The sequence below is a fragment of the Cupressus sempervirens genome, chromosome 3, assembly GCF_028749045.1.
Source record: "Cupressus sempervirens isolate cs-2001-9-10 chromosome 3, ASM2874904v1, whole genome shotgun sequence".
NCBI classification, from domain to species: Eukaryota; Viridiplantae; Streptophyta; class Pinopsida; order Cupressales; family Cupressaceae; genus Cupressus; species Cupressus sempervirens.
The window spans coordinates 314,283,064-314,300,090 of NC_143120.1; positions in this window are offsets into that span (position 1 = coordinate 314,283,064).

Below are 17,027 nucleotides of genomic sequence, written 5' to 3' on the forward strand. Positions count from 1 at the left end.
GGGAAGATTTTACTTCCTTCTAACACAAACAGGCAAGACGATTTTAGAGAGAAGGAGGCAACTATTGTGAATTGCTGGGGTATTATTTTGATAAGGAAAAGTGGTTCAGTAAGTAGTTTTTGGTAGAAAAGGACAAAGGAACTAGCATTTGTAAAGAAGAGTTGGATAGATAGCAAAGAACTCCATTGGATCTAAGTCATCAAACTTTTCAAAACAGGTTCCTTTTTCTATTTATTTATTAAATCCATATACATGCTATGCAATTTTCCTACTTATCTTAGATAGTGCTAAAACATAATTAGTTTTTCTGCCTTGTTAAAAGTAGTGAAAAATGCTGTTAATAGAGATTAATACATAGAAGTTATAGTTGTATCTTAACTTACATTTCTTATTGTTTGGAAAAGAGACATGATAATTGTCCTCTTAAGACTCTGTTCTTGATATTCCATCTTAATACATAACTTTTTATTTGACTTATTCGATGGTGAAGGGAAAACATGAAATTGGGTTTCTATCATTCTTTAAATTAAAAATCTAGACTTTATGTAATGTGATTCTGTCCCATAATCTCATTGGAAAGTCATATTTTTCCCAACTGTTGTACATTCCCACCATTTGTCACAGATTCTTTATGAGAGAATCTCTAATTTTTTTCCCTTTCAAAGGGAAGCCAGTTAGTCTGCCTTGGAAGCCCTGAGATTATGGATCACTGCATATATGTTTGCCTCTCACATAAAAACTTCTGAATATCTTTATTCTCTCTGAGTCTTCCACTAATTAAAGGTTCATGCTTAGAAAAATCCAAGATGATTTAGCTGTGAGTTAGAATATACTTTTATTTTATTTTATTCAATAAGTAAAATCTTTGCTATTTGGACCAACTAAGTAAGCTGGAAGTAAATTTTTCACCATTCTTTATAAAGCGTATGAGTTGGAAGTGAAATTTTTACAATATTCCTTAGAAAACATATTTGTAGACTTATCATTTCTAACATCAGAAAAAGTTCAGCGTTGAATGTCAAACTTTGAAAATGTATTTTACTTGTGTGATAGTTCTCTATTTTTATTAAATGAGTCCAAAACTGATACATCAATGCTTGCTGGAAAATAAGTCTCAGTCCTGCTGATGGACAAAAGCGCCTATCAACCTTTGAACCAGTACCTTTGAGCCAAAGAAACTCCACCTGTAATTTAGTACATGTCCAGTAAAAACATTCATATGTGTAGAATCTTTGAGAATGATGAGTATAATATTATTATATAGTTCAATTTTTGTTTTTTGTTTTTTAAAAAGAAGTGTATTGCTTGTTCTGTTTTGGATGCCAACTAAGAGTAAGTTTTTTTCTTTTTTTTTGAATGACAATGTGCATATCAAATCATTATTTTGTGTCATGAAATTATTTGTGACAATTAACAAATATTTTGATGCTAGTTATTTATTTATTTTATTTCATTAAAAGTAGAAAGGAAAGTATTGATTTTGTCTTATCATTTAATTCTATTAGATATTATAAGAAGTATAGAGTTAATTGAGAATTGTCAAATTTTCTAATGATCATCCCTAATAAATCTAATAGATTTGTCTATATTTAAACGTCTATTGTTAAGTTATAATTAGAAATAGAATTTGGCATTGGGATGGGTGTTGAATGTGGGATCAAAGAGGAGGGTAATGATTGGAAACTTGTGTTAGTGTTCCTTATATATTACCTACCAATCTTTACACTAAACTAGTTCATGATGCTTGGCCAAGCTCGGTAAAAACATTTATGCATATGATTGAGATGCATTGGTTAGATTAACTTTTCTTCCCTCTTCCACATCCTTGTGTATGTTTCTACTAGACATATGTGTAAGTAGATTAAGGAAAAAGGTTGTACCAGATCTTTCCAATCCAATTGTACCGAGTTGCTAACCTTCTTGTGCCAGGGTTGGGTAGTTCTCCTTAACCGAAGAACCTCGAGGAGCTAAGCACTCCATGGTTGGGGGGTAAAAGTGCTTGGACCACTCTTTCGTCTCATGATAGCGGATGGACATTGTTCTGATGGCTTAGAGATGAGATTACATGAAAATGGACGCTAAGGTTTGATGGCATGTTCTTTTATATGTTTTATGTTATATATTCTTTATATCATATCATGTACTGAAGATACATTCATGTTCGACATGCAGGTCGACATAGTTATGATAAAAGATGTCATGTTCACCTGATTCATTTCCAAGATTCATACTTTGCATTGTGTATGGTATCGATATGTGGTCGACTTTGTATTGTCAAGTGTTTTAGAAAAATTTGTAATATATAATAATGATTGTGATTCCAATTATTCTTGACTAATTGTCAACATGTATAGATCTCCATCTAGAAATGGACAATGAGTTATATAGTTATGTGAATTAAATCAACTTTTAACTTTTCAAATTTATATATTTTCACATTTTGAGGTTATTTTCTTATGTGGCAAATTGATGTGGATTTCAGTCTATACATTACACCTTTTTTAAAGGACTGCTAAATGCAATGAACAAAAATTCACATCTTGTATTCCCTTCTTCACTGGCCATTTGATGGAGTATTTTAGTATAAGAATCTCTCACTTTTATGTATATATTTTATTAAGATTTAAATTGAATTAGAAACTATGTTTCATATTAAAAAGTCCAGAATGGATATGTTAATGGAGGCGGTTATCTTTCTTACAAATTGCACCATTGATAAATTTTCAAAAAAATGAAACATAATGATTTTTTTTGAAATATTCAACATTTAGTACATTTTGTTTGGAAATTATCCAACACCTATATTAATAGCAATGGTCAAAATATTAATTTAATCTAATACTTTAGCTTTCTAGACTTTGCTTATGTTACAACCTTTCATGGAGTGATTTCATATCCTCAGTTTTTTATTTTATTTATGTCCTTAATATTTTAATTTAATGTTAATGCCTAACTCATCAAAAAATTATTTCCTTTTTTTATCTTTTCATTATCATAAGATACAAGTTTATTTTATAACAATTCAAAACTCTCTTGCTCATCTTTACATTTTGAAAGTGTTTTGGTTTCTTTACCTTTTCACAATCATGAGATATAGTTACAAGTATCACTAGATATATATTTTTAATTATACATCAACTGTGATTTTTTATCTAATAAAAAGGTGATATATCCTAAGAAATATCTCTCCTTATATATCCTACTAAAATAGTTACACAGAGTGTAGTGACAAATGTAAACCTTTTTTGTTCAATTAATATTATGTCAATTCTACCTTTTAAAAAACCAACTCTTTGATTTGTCTATTTGTAAGAGTAGTTGGTTTGTATGTTCTTTATATTGATATTACAAGAATTATATATAGAATTTTTTCTTATTTTTAAATGTTCATCATATATATAATATATCAATAATTTGTACTAAAATTATTAGAGATCGAAGACAATTTTTATCAATAAATTAAAACATAAAATACACTTAAATAAGTCCTATAAAGATGAAATAAATTATTTCAATGATACAATTCTATTATATTGTTTTTGCACTTGGACACATTATCATTTGTACATGACATAGACCATGTGGATAATGCAATTTTATCATTGTTGTATAATGTATACGTTGTCTGCCATTTCCTCACAAGGAAACTGTAAATAATTAAGAACAGACGCAACTGGATATATTTCCAACGTGGCAACGTGCTCTAAATTTTCAACGTGATATATATCAATGGCCCACATTTTCCAAGTGCTTCACGCGCTAATGAGCAAAACATCTCTTATCTCTTACATGACCAATGTTGTATAAGACAGATTTTTTTAAATATATGAATGTTTATAAATTATAAATTATAATGGATCAAACTCTTCAAAAGTTGGATTTTCATGTGACAATTTTTCAACATTCGGAAATGTGCATTTTCCTTCCATTATTTGATTCCATGAATGGTGGTAGGTAATATGGCTGTATTAGTAATCGAATTCATATGGCTATGTTCATGGTTTTCTTAGAATAAATATATTGCAAATGACATTGAAGAATTTGTTTCCTATATATATAGCATGTGTATTTTGAAAATGTTGAAAACATTTTTATTGTTTGTATTGGTTAAATAAATTTTATTGTAATCATTATGATGTCTCTTTGTGATGAATTTCATGTGAAAGTCTAGATAATTGTTGGAAGATTCAAGTTGGTCTAAAACTTAAATAACACATTATGATCAAAATATTATTAGAAGAATAAATAGAATCTCAAATATATATTCATTAAAAAAAGAAAAGAAAAATGCATTGTGTATAATGTTGAGAGGGGCTTCCACCTTTCATAAGGACATGCTTTATTGGTCATAGTATTAGACTAAGAATCACTTCTTGAGTCTTGACAATTTAAAGCTTTGGTGTTTTTAAAAGAAGAAATATTTAGAAGTAGCTTTAGAAGTTTTTAATTTATTTTCAAATTGAAAGACCAATATAGAAAAACATATTTTGAACCAGATATATGAACAACAAAAATAAAATGCTAAAAACTTAAACTATGACTTTAGTAAACTAAACCTATATCTAGCTCAAGAAGGCTATGTTTCTTTTGTGATGTGATTACTTTAAGAAGAGGATGACAATCCCACCTCTAAAGGAGTGGAAAATGAAGAGACCATCAAGATGGAGAGCCACCACAATTCCATCTCACATTAAAGAAGACACAAAAAAGAGAAGCCCACATAAAGTTACAAACATTGTCCTTCACAAAGAATTTCTCTACCTCCATAAGAACTCTAGAAAAAGAGGAAGAAGAAAATTGAATGTGCCAAGCCCTCACTATGGCCATCAAAACACAAACCACCAAAACAAGGACAATGACAATCCTAAGACCTTTACGAATCCCTAACCATGAAAAATCATTGACCGGAATGAGCCCTTGAAAACTATCAGTAAAAGACTAGCCACCATAAAACTTAGTATTGGATAGCCCAATTGGGAAAAAACTACAACTTTGTAGTGTTAGAAACTTCCATCGCAACCCAAAAATGAAGAGAGAAAAAACTCAACACTAGAAATCAAAATAAGCATCATCTTCAAATTCATTACAAGGACAAGAGAACTACTACTAAATCATTTAAGTGTCATAGTTTACCCATAAGGTACCATCATTGAAGACCAACAAACCCATATAGGCTAATGAACAATTTCACACTTAGCCTATAGGCTCTCATTACTATGTGTCAATGCAATTATAGAATACATGAGAAAAAGAAATTTTATACCCCCATGAAAGAGTTGGAGGAAAGTCTTAGGAATAGCCTTTAAAGATAACACGAGATTTCTAACCATTAATGAGGATGGGTATGACCCATGCATCATTCAATATGTATAATGTTTTAGGATATAGTCCAAGGAAACCATAGAATGATAGGAGAGAAAAAAAATTGTTTCACAAGAACCACTCCCCATTAGGATTAAACCTTAGATAGAAATAACAATTACATGCAAATATAAACAATATCAAAAAATAATAGATCACACAGAGAAGAACACAAGACACCAAGATTTAATGTGGTTCACCCAATCCCTAGGCTATGTCCACCAAACAACAAGTCTGATATTATTACACTCTAGTGATCACAACTTGATTACAATCTGTAATCCCTTATAGCTCAATATTGCTACAAGAACCAATTTTTGCATCACCATAATGAAACAATCCCTAACCCTAAGCCCTTTTATACAAGTACTTTTACCGCTTTAGAGTTATAATTAATAATTACATCTCAGCCCAAAATTCTGATAAAATAGGGCCCTTTCCTGATCAGTCACCACAATCTAAGAATCTCCCATTTGGGGACTAATCAAGCTCCACACTAAACAACAATCTCCCACTTAGAGACTAATCTTGTAGCTATGTCGCTACTCCATGAGGTCCGCATTGGATCAAACCACCCTAGACTCTATTGTTCTTTGATTCATGTTTAGACTAGAAGACTAACCAAAACTGAAGAGGAGTTCAGCTTCTCCCTTGTTACTACCTTTCTAAACATATTTGCTAGATTGTCATTTGTATACATGTATCTTGTCTAGCTTTAACTATCCATCATCCAAAACTGACCAAATGAAATGGTATAGCAATTGTACGTGATTAGTCTTTGAATGTAGAGCTAAATTCTTCACAAGATTAATAGCACTCCGACTATCTATAAACAAATAATTATCCTTCTGAGGGTATCCCAATTCTTCCAAGAAGAACTGAAGCCATATCATCTCCTTGGCTACCTCTATAGCAGCAACATACTCTGCCTCTATAGTGGATAAAGTACTAACCTTATGTAACTTAGAAATCTAGCTCATAGCTACCCCACCAATAGTAAATACATAACCTATAGTTCTCTACCTAGTACAAATATCCCTTGCCAAATTTGAGTCAACATAGCTTTGTAAATTAGTAGTAAAACCCCCAAAGTGTAAACACTTACTAGATGTTCCTCTCAAATATCTAAGAATCCATTTGACTACATTCCAATGCTCAATTCCTGGATGACTCATATACCTTCTGACGACTCCCACTGTATATGCAATATATTGTCTTGTACATACCATAGCATACATCAAACTTCCTACAGCTAAAGCATAGGGTACCTTGGACATCTTATCCTCCTCTTCTTGTGTCTTGGGACACATCTCCTTAGTCAACTTCAAATGAACATGTAAAGGTGTGTTGATAGCTTTAGCATTCTCCATAGAGAAATATTGCAACACCTTCTCAACATAATCACCTTGGGATAGTGTCAATTTCATGTTCTTCCTATCTCTCCAAATCTTCAGACCAAGGATTTATTTTGTTGTCCCCAAATCCTTCATAAAAAATGCATGTGCTAACTGGAATTTCAGCCCCTTAATCTAATCCATGTTAGACCCAGCTACAAGCATATCATCAACATATAAACATAAAATAATTTAGCTATCAGCATCCAACCTTTTAAAGTAAACACAATGATTTGAATGACACCTTCTATATCCATGCTCATGCATAAAATTGTCAAATTTTAGATACCATTGCTAAGGTGCTTACTTCAAGCCATATAAACTTTTCTTCAATTTTTACACTAAGTTCTCCTTACCTTTGACCGCAAATCCCTATGGCTAAGCCATATATATCTCTTCATCCAAATCACCATGAAGGAAGGTTGTTTTAACATCAAGTTGCTCTAAATGAAAATATTTAGTAGCCACAATACTTAAAATAGTACAGCTAGAAGTCATCTTAACAACAGGAGAAAATATCTCATCAAAATCAATGCCCTTTTTCTATGCAAATCCTTTGACAACTAGCCTGGCTTTAAATATTTTCTTACCTCCATCCTCTTCTTCTAACTTGTAAATCCAATTATTCTGTAAAGCCCTTTTACTTGCAAGCAACTCGCATAAATCTCATGTCTTATTTTTCAGCAAAGAGTCCATTTCGTTTTTCATTGTAGACTCCCACTGAATCTTAGTATCTACCTACATAGCTTCATTATAACATTCAGGTTCACCAACATCAATAAGTAAAATAGAATACAAAGAGGGAGAAATTATTTCTAGAGGTCTAATTAGCCTTGTTGACTGTCTAACATTCACTAGTGTGTGTGGAATTTTTTGTTGTAGTTGCACATCATGAGGAATGGTCGGAACTGAAAGAATAGATTAATATCAATTCTACACAACCCAAGAAGAACCTGTTAGCCAATAACTTGTTACAAGAGAAGAAAAATGGATACAAAAGAAAAATTGCTCTCAAATGTGAAAAATGCATAAGAGATAATGAAAAAGTACAATGCTCAACCTTATAACTTGGGTGAGATAGAAACCCTAAAGGAAAAAACTAGGTTGTACATTATTAATTATTAATGCACCTAAATGAAGCTTAAGTACCTAGAGTAAAAGAAAATTATATAATTAAATCAATATAATTTAATTAATTAGCATTAATGAAAAATACTCTAATACCCCCCCTAAACTGAAAGCAAGGAGTAACCTTACCTAGCAAAGCTATGAAAGCAAAAAACAAATGGGTCCCAGCAACAATGCTTGGTCAGGTACCCAGTACAAGGAAATCTCTATAAACCAAAGTAAAGGAGAAAACCCCTCTACAAAAAGAGATGTAATGACTTCAAGAGACTCTCCCAAAGCCATAAGTACAATGCATCACTTCAACCCACCCCCCCCCCCCCCCCCCCCCCCCCCCCCCCCCCCCGCGTGAGAGAGGGTCAAGGCTCTAAAGCCCCCCCAAAACGAAAGAACCCCTAGATCTATGAACAAACCACTATGACTCCAATGCAGATGAGTGAAAGTTAGTGGACACTGTAGAGGGAACCTTAAAAGCTAAGGTGTCACTGGAAGGCTAAGCTGATGCTCAAAGGAGTAGACACAAGGATCTTGAAAGGGAATCCCCAATGTAAGTGGTATGATAGGTGTGTTGACACTATCATCAAAGAGGAGATGAATGTCCTCTGTAGAATCCTCAACAACTCCACTTGGTGGCTCAATGAATGGAGCTAGAGGATCAGGTAGTGCTGAAGAAGAACCCTACTAAATAGAAAAGATCTCAAGAGGAGGTGGCAAGGCAGTCACAACAATAGTCTTAGGAACCACATAGAGGTTCAAGCAACTTGACTATACCACATGATGCTCTCTCAGAGGAGGAGAGTCAAGCTCTAGAAAAGGTGGACCAAAGTGTGAAAAGGAGTAGAGATAGGTGGAAAGATCAACTATCCCTATAGCAACAATACCTCCTATCATACTATCCCTGATGAAAACTGAATCTAGAGTGAACTCAACTATCTTCTCAGACCCACTATGAGAAATCTGATAAACTGAGAGAAGGTTTGTAGATAGAGATGGAACATACAACACATCATTGAATGTGCCATCCTGAATGCACACAATGCCTTTCCCACATACTATCATAACAATGTTATTCCTAATGATAATATGGGGAATAGGAGAAGTCTCAAAAGAAGAGAAGATCTCTCGAGAAGATGTCATATGGTGAGAAGCACCTGAATCCAATATCCAAGGGACTTGTGAAGGTGATGCGAAAGAAGCCCATAATGCATGGTCCTTTCCAAGATCCTATCTAGCTCTAGGATAGATAGTGGAAGACTAATAAGCAGACCCTTGTGAGCTAGAAAAGGATGGAGAGGAAAGATTGCTCTTCTGAAGAAGAGCTTGCAAATCTGCTATCTATTTCTCATAACCATCAAACTTCTTCTAATAGAAAAGTGACTCATCATGTGTTCCCTTCTGACAATAGGAACATGTAGCTCTCTCAGTCTTCTATTTCTCCTTCTTAGAAGAAGATGGTGGGCCAGTAGAGTGCTGAGAAGAGGAATTTGATATTTGCTTCAGCTTCTGTGTACTTTGAGGTGGCTTGGCAAGCACTACTTGTGACTGTGAACCTATAAGAGAATCCACCTAAGTGAGCTTTGATTGCTCACGAGTCAACCGATCACAAAATGTCTCGAAAGAGGGCATAACATGTTGTGTACCTAGAGCATCCATAGTGGAGTAGAAGGTAGAAGTAAAAATATGATAAGGTCCTCAAAGCTTGGACAATATTAGGAAGATACACTCATCATCAAACTTTGTCTTTCCAACAACCTATAACATAGATCGAAGAGAATTGAATTTCATCAAGAAATCCTTGATGTTGGTGAATGATTTAGGAATTAAGGAGATAAACTCTACATCTATCTGTAGAACCCTGAACTGATTCATTGTGCCAAATAAGGTGGAAAACTTGTGCCACATAGCCTTGGGTGTATTCAAACAATCCAGATGAAATAGTAACCCATCTAAAATATTCATTGCAATGAGGCCCATTGCCTCATCAATCTTATTGTGCTACATAAGAATTTCATAAGGCCTCTGTAGAATTGGCTAAGCCACATCGAGACCTAACCATAACCCCTTTTCCATAAGCAATATGGTCATCTATCCTTTCCAAGTATGGTAGTTGTGTGGTGTAAGGCAAGCGACATAAGAGTCTGCCATTGAGAGAAGAAGACAGAAGTAGAAGGGTCTTATTCTATATTAAAGTACAAAAAAAAAAATGCCCCCCTCCCCCCGCACAATAGACAATGATGGATGATCCCACAATAATGGGTTTCACTTTTTGACCAATTTTGACACTGAAATCAATATTTTTGCAACAAATGTCGCGTTCAAGTGACTATATCTCCAAAACTATAAATAATTTCAAAATGACATAAACTAGTGATTTTGAGTACTTTGTTCCTACTTTGTAACCATATTTTTTAATCTAAAAAAAAAAATTATGTATGTCAATTTTTTTATCTCATCTAAAAAGTGGTACATAATAAAATTCAATATTTTAAAAAGTGACAGTCCGTTTGACACACAACTTTTTTTCTAGAAATGATAATGAAGTAATTCTTTTGACGTTAGATTTGTAACATCAATATCTAGAGGATGAATTTGGTTTGATTTATTTTGGTTGAATATTGTATAGTTTATGAAGTTTTGAAGTGACATGAACCGTAATTCAGACATACGTTCCATTTGACACAGATAATTTGAAGTCAATTTATCATAAACCAATTTTTTTTTTTTGAATAGAAAGGTATCTCAATAAGCCAGTTCCTCCATATTTTTCAAAAAAAATTTGACCTAATTTACTAATTTTCTTGAGGTGTCAAAGTCGGTTGATGGTCAATCGGTAATAAACCTATAATGAGTTAATCTCATATTTGAAAGTCTTAATTATTAAATTATGTAATAAAATTATAATCATTGGAAAGCTTGCTCTGAGCAGCACATTCTTGACATTTTTTATTTTACAGTAGGAGATCATTCTCCTGCAATTATGGAAGTCAAATGAGCAAAAAAAAAATGAAAAAAAAGTTAAATTTTTTGTGCGAACATGGCGTTTGCGCGAACACGTTTACCATGTTCCCGTGAACGTATGTTCGCATGAACATGCAAATCATGTTTGCACAAACATATTTATCGCATATGTTCGTGCGAACATACGAAATATGTTCGCACGAACATGATTAAAAAAAAGTTCGTGCGAACACAATAAGTGTGTTCACACGAACATATGGTAAACTCAATTTCTCATTTTGCAATTTTTTTCATTTTTGTTTGTCCCACTAAAGTGGAACCCATTATTGTGGGTTCACCGTGATATCCCTCAAATATAAAAGAAAAAAACTATAGGAAGCATAAATACTGAAAAAAAAACTTGGATTTCAGATGTAGAGAAGAGGGAAATAGAAGTCTCTACTTCAATACCAAAATTGGAAGCTCAAACAAACTCAACATCAAATGAAACCAACACCATTATCGCTATCTCTGAACTAGCTTTTTGGAGCTTCTTTCGGATCAAAAAAATACCTCTGTATGCCCAAGTTATGGGCAAAAAACCAACTACAGGTGCAAAAAAGGAGCTCTCTAGAAAAAAGTCATGGCAAATAAATTGACAGTCATTTTCTCGTCATATGAAACTTTGATGACATCATCACTAGCAGTATGCTGATGTGGCAGTTGACTGGGCACTGATGTCACTGGCTGACAGGATGCTAATGTAGTAATTGACTAGGCGCTGATGTGGCACCTCAAAATGCGTGCCCAAAATTGCAAATTTTGTTGGCATGTGCAAAGTGCCAAAATTTTTGCCAAATTTGGTGGATCTCCAAAAATCTTGCCAAAAAAGGCGGATCTTACCAAAAATGCCATCAAATGTGGCAAAGGAGAGAAAAGAAAAGTTTTTTTTTAATTAGAAAAAGAATGCCAAAAAAAAGTGAGCGTACCCTATTGTGCGTACAAGTGTACCCTCTGCTTGTGCAAGTGTGCCCTGTTGATGTAGGTTGTACAAGCACCTGCACAGGCATACTAGGCGTCAAATCAACTTTTTTAAAATTGATAAAAACCTTTTTTAAAACACATGGAACAACTTTTTTTTAAAGTTGTAATAACATCTATATTTCAACTTTTCCAAACATGTTGAAATTAATCTTTTTTTAATGCAATTTTTTTTTAATATTAAAAAATCTTTGCACATTTTTCAAAAAAAATACCTCAAAATGCATGCCAATGGCTAAATTTTTTTATAGATTTCTTTGGTAACCAAAATAAGTTGAATTTTATATGAAAATTCTCTGGATCAATCCTCTGAATCCATTGGTGAGGTTTGTTTTGGCTCAAGAGGCCTCCAACAAAAGTGTATCCCCAGATCTAACCAAAAAAACTTCTGAAAGATCAAATCCTTGAAGCTCAAAAAAAAATTTCAAATCAAGAACAAGTAGCCACATATCTAAGCTCTGATACCATGAAAGAATTGATTAATATCAATTCTACACAACCCAAGAAGAACCTGTTAGCCAATAACCTATTACAAGAGAACAAAAATGGAGATAGAAGAAAATTTTCTCTCAAATGTGAAAAATGCATAAGAGATAATGAAAAAGTACAATGCTCAACCTTATAAAAGTGAGGTAGAAACCCTAAAGGAAAAAACTAGGTTTTACATTATTAATTATTAATTAATTAATAATGCACCTAAATGAAGCTTAAGTACCTAGAGTAAAAGAAACTTATATAATTAAATCAATATGATGTAATTAATAACCATGAATGAAAAATACTCTAATAGGAACATCGTCTTTTGGACTATCATCTAGCACTACATAATCATCTTCCTTCTTCTCATGTTGCTGCAATAGATCTTTGTACAACACTTTCTCATTGAATATGACATCCCTGCTTCTTACAATTTTACAATTTTCAAAATATCAAAGCCTATAACCAAATTCATTAATGTTATATCAAACAAATATACATTTCTTTGATTTAGTTTCCAACTTGGTTCTATTTTCAAAATCTATATGAGCAAATGCTTCACAACCAAAGGTTTTGAGAAAAGAATAACTCAACTTCTTACCAGTCTATACTTTCTTTGGAATACCACAACCCAAAGGAGTAGAGGGACCTCTATTAATAAAATATATAGTAGTATTGACAACCTCCACCCACATGTGTAAGGGAAACCTAGCATGCAACCTCATGCTCCTTGCATGCTCCATTATAGTCATGTTCATGCCTTCAGTCACTCCATTTTCCTGTGGAGTCGTTGGAATAGTTTTTTGTCTATGAATACCATTAGTGGAGCAATAATCTTCAAATTCATGACTACAATACTCACCACCATTATCAAATTTGAGACATTTTAATTTCTTATCAATCTCATTTCCAACCAAGCATTTCCATTTCTTAAAAGTTTGAAATACATCAGATTTCTATCTAAGGAAATAAACCCATACTTTTCTACTTGCATCATCAATAAAGGTAACATAATAATGATAGCCACCAAGGAAAGATACCTGAGCTGGTCCCCATACATCTGCATGCACAAGCTCTAATTTCTCTCTTTTATTTTCCTTCCCAGTCTTCACAAAACTCACTCTCTTTTGTTTTCCATACACACAACTTTCACAAAAGTCCATATTAACACATTTTAGACCTAGTAAAGCATTCTTTGAATGAAGTACTTTCATACCTTTCTCACTCATGTGCCCAAGTCTGTTGTGTCACATGGTTGTATCAGAATCTACAGCAAGTATTTGTTCTCCCTGCTCAACTGTAGCAACTATTCCTGAACATTCATTTTTCTCTAAAACAATTAAAGTAAAAGGAACAATATGACTTGTTCAAAGATATAAGGTGTCTATTTTCATACTTTTTGCTACTACAAGAGAACCTTTTGAGACCTTCCAACTTTTATCATTAAAAGTAACTACACAACCCTCATCACTGAATTGCCCTGCTGAAATTAAATGCCTACTCAACCTTGGAACATGTCTTACCTCACATAGTAGCCAATGATTCCCATTCTACAACTTAATCTTAACTTTTCCCTTTCCAACAATCTAACAGGGTTCATTATCCCCTAAATAAACAAGTCCAAAATCCCCTTGGACATAATTAATGAAATAACCTCTATGAGATGTAGCATGAAATGAAGCACTAGAATCTAAAACCCATGAATCATCAACACTTTCTAAAGATAGAAGCAAAGCATCCTCTTCGGATTTGTTACTTACCACATTTTCCTTCTTGTCTCCATCTGGTTTATCTCCTTCATTTTTCTTTTGAGTCAAACAATCTTTCTTTTATCCCCTAGTTTCCCATAGTACTAGCACTCATTTAATCCTCTAGATTGAGACCTCCTCCCCTTTGACTTTCCTCTTGATTTCTCGTGATTTCCAAAATTACTTTCTCTCTCAATTGTTCTACCTCGACTTTGTACATTCAAAGCACTTCCTGATGTAGACCCACCTGAGGATTTTCTACAAGTTTCCTCACTCAAAATAACACTAATCACATCATCATATTTTAGAGTACTAGATCTAGGAACAGAATTACAACCATTACCAGGCCATTCCAACTTTTAGGCAAAGAACACAAAATTAAGAGAGCTCTAATTTCTTCATCAAAATTGATACCCACAAAAGATAACTGACTAGTACTAGTATTAAACTCATTTAAATGTTCTGCAACAGATCCACCTTCTATCATTTTCATGTATTAAATAAATGTTTCATGAGAAATACCTTGTTTGACGCAGGGGGCTTTTCATATAATTTTGCTAGGGTTTGAATCAACTCTTCTATTGTCTTCACTTTTGTAATATTAAATGCCACCAATGGTGCCAGGCATAATCGAATGCTTCCAAGTGTCTTTCTATCCAAAAGATCCCAGTCGTCATTTGACATAGATCACTAATTCTTGGTTTTTCCTTCCAACAACTTCCATAAATCCTTCTCATAAAGATAGTCTTCCATTTGCATCTTTCATAATTGAAAGTTCTACCCATTAAACTTGTCAACCCTCAGCTTACCCTCACCTTCCATCGCTCCCACTCAACCGTGAAACTTTCCTACAGAGGATAATTGAAATACAACCTCACTCTAATACCACTTGTTAGGATTAAACCTCAAACAAAAATAACAATTACATGAAAATATAAACAATTACTTAAAATAATAGATCACACAGAGAAGAACACAAGACACCAAGATTTAACATGGTTCATCCAATCCCTAGGCTACGTCCACCAAACAACAAGTCTAATATTATTATGATCCGATGATTACAACCTGATTACAATATGTAATCCCTTACAACTCAATACAGCTGCAAGAACCAAATTTTGCATCACTACAATGAAACAATCCTTAACCCTAAGCCCTTGTATACAGGTATTTTTATCGCTTTAGGGTTATAATTAATAATTACATGTTGGCCCAAATTTTTTATAGAATTTATGAAGTATGTACAGTACTTTCCTAATCAATCATCACAATCGAACATCCCCAACTACCATAGTTACACCAAGACTTTTATTCCTGCAAGGCCCAACAAACCCCACAAAGAATGTGCAGGACTTGTAGAAACAAGTGAAGGACATTCAGGCCGAGATCTCACATCTTGAATTTGATGTCATGTATAAAGATTCTTTGTTTATTGATGGGAACTAGTGGTGACTGATGTGGATCTTGAATTTTCCTTTTTTGAAATGAGTAACACTAGTAGCCCCTTGAGTGAACCAAGCTGGAAAATAATTTTGGAAGAGGCCTTTTGTTTTTCCCCCTTTTCTTTCTCATTTTTTGTATGTGTTCTTTGATGAAAAAGGATCCATTTCCACTACATTATCTAAAGAATTATGTCTATAATATATACAATTTCAGCTAGATGTTGGCAAGGTGGAGGAGAGCATATTCCACATACGAATCTACTGCAAGAAAGGGCCAGGTGTGCTTATTGATCTGATGAAAGCTCTTGAATCTCTTCACCTAGATTTTCAAAATGCTAATCTCACATCATTTGATGGCTAGATTATCAAAATAGCCATTATTAAGGTACTGAAAATCCTGAGCTAACTTGTTTGTTTCTTAAATTGACGAGTTATTCGTTAGTTTCTTACAGCTTGGATTTTTTTGATTGTGTCTACAGATGAATAAATTTGGGGCAAAAATGGAGACTGAAGAAGTGAAACAAATAATTTAGGAGCTATAGAAAACTGCAATTTTGAAGTAGCATTTAATACACAAAATTCAAAAGCTTCTCTTTGATTTCATTACCAAAAGCAAAAATTAATTTGTAATAAATCCTATTTCCTTAATAAGGAAACTGCGAAATTGTGAAATTATACGTTCTTCCACCTTTCTTAAAGGATTGATAAATGCAATGAACAAAAATTCATATCTCGTAGTCCCTTCTTCATTGGTCATTTGATGGAGTAATTTAGTATAAGAATCTCTCACTTTTATGTATATATTTTATTAAGATTTAAATTGAATTAAAACTATGTTTCATATTAAAAAGTACAAGATGGATATGTTAATGGACATGGCTATCTTTGTTACAAATTGCACCATTGACTAAATTTCATTTTTACAATGAAATTTTTAGTATTTGGTGCATTTTGTCTAGAAATTAGCAAGCACCTATATTAATTTTTGGATACAATTGTTCAATTGTGTGTTGTCTTTGATGTTACACAAATGTCATATTAGTTATCAGATAGAGTCTATCGAGCTCAGTTGGTTAGCAAAGCAAAAGACAAAGTCTACTAAGCTCAGATGGTTAGCAAAGTGAATTACAGAATCTACCAAGCATTCCTGATAATTACACTATGGAAATAGTTTCTATCAAGCTCACTCGGACGTCAAAGGATTTTGTGGCAAAAGTTAGTTCCTACCGATCTCACAAGGTTAGCGAAGGGAAGACAGTGTTTACCAAGTTCACTCAGTCTTGAAAGGATTTTGCAGAATTTGCAGTGTTTACCGAGCTCTAGTTGGTTAACATTGGAAATCATTTATGAAGCAGTGTTTACTGAGCAAGGTCAGCCAATGAAGGATTTCATTAATTCTGAAAATTAAGATTAATTATTTCATGTAATGTTTGTAGCCGACTGATGTAATGATTATCAGTAATTATAAATTGTAAATGAGCCAACTTGACAATTTGTAA